Raw genomic sequence first — 707 nt, 5'->3', positions numbered from 1 at the left:
ATGACAGTAGGGAATTACTTTTACAGTGGTGGTTGATGCTATTTGTTAAATAATTATTTACCATTAATATAAATAGTAGAAAATATATTTACTATTTATTGTATCTTTTAGCGTTTATATATATATTTAAATTTTTTGGGTAGGCCCGTGCCTACCTGGTCTACTCGCTAAAGCCGCCACTATGTATATTAGCCACTATGTTGAACCTTGCTATGTTCCCAACGCTGTCCGACCCTCTGATAAAATATTGCGTCTTCACCCAATGAAAAGAACTTGCTGTCTATACAGCTATGTATCATGTCTTTTATATATTTATTTGCTGTTGAAGAAGGCTGCGGGCTATTTGAGATGAATTTCATCTAATATATAACAACCTCTAAATAAATAAATAAATGAACAAACAAACTCGTTACAAACACGTAAAACAACTACATGAAATAAATCTTCTGTCATTTGGCAGATATGCCATTATACAATCAGGCGAGAGGCAACTGGCTGCCCTATGAACTATTCATTTGTGTCATTCATTCACAAGTTTCCATTCCTCATACCGTTCATTCATCTCTCAACCTTCAGTGGTTTCTACTTACACCTAGCAACACTGAGACGGTCGTCATAGCAAACGAACATACAGTTTGTTAACGTTTTGGTGTTTCGTGACATATATTTACATGATTTTTTCCACACCATCTCGAATGAGTTCATGG

Source organism: Thermobia domestica, chromosome 16 (assembly GCF_964235325.1).
Source record: "Thermobia domestica chromosome 16, izTheDome1.hap1.1, whole genome shotgun sequence".
NCBI classification, from domain to species: domain Eukaryota; kingdom Metazoa; phylum Arthropoda; class Insecta; order Zygentoma; family Lepismatidae; genus Thermobia; species Thermobia domestica.
Note: the sequence above shows the minus strand (reverse complement) of the source record.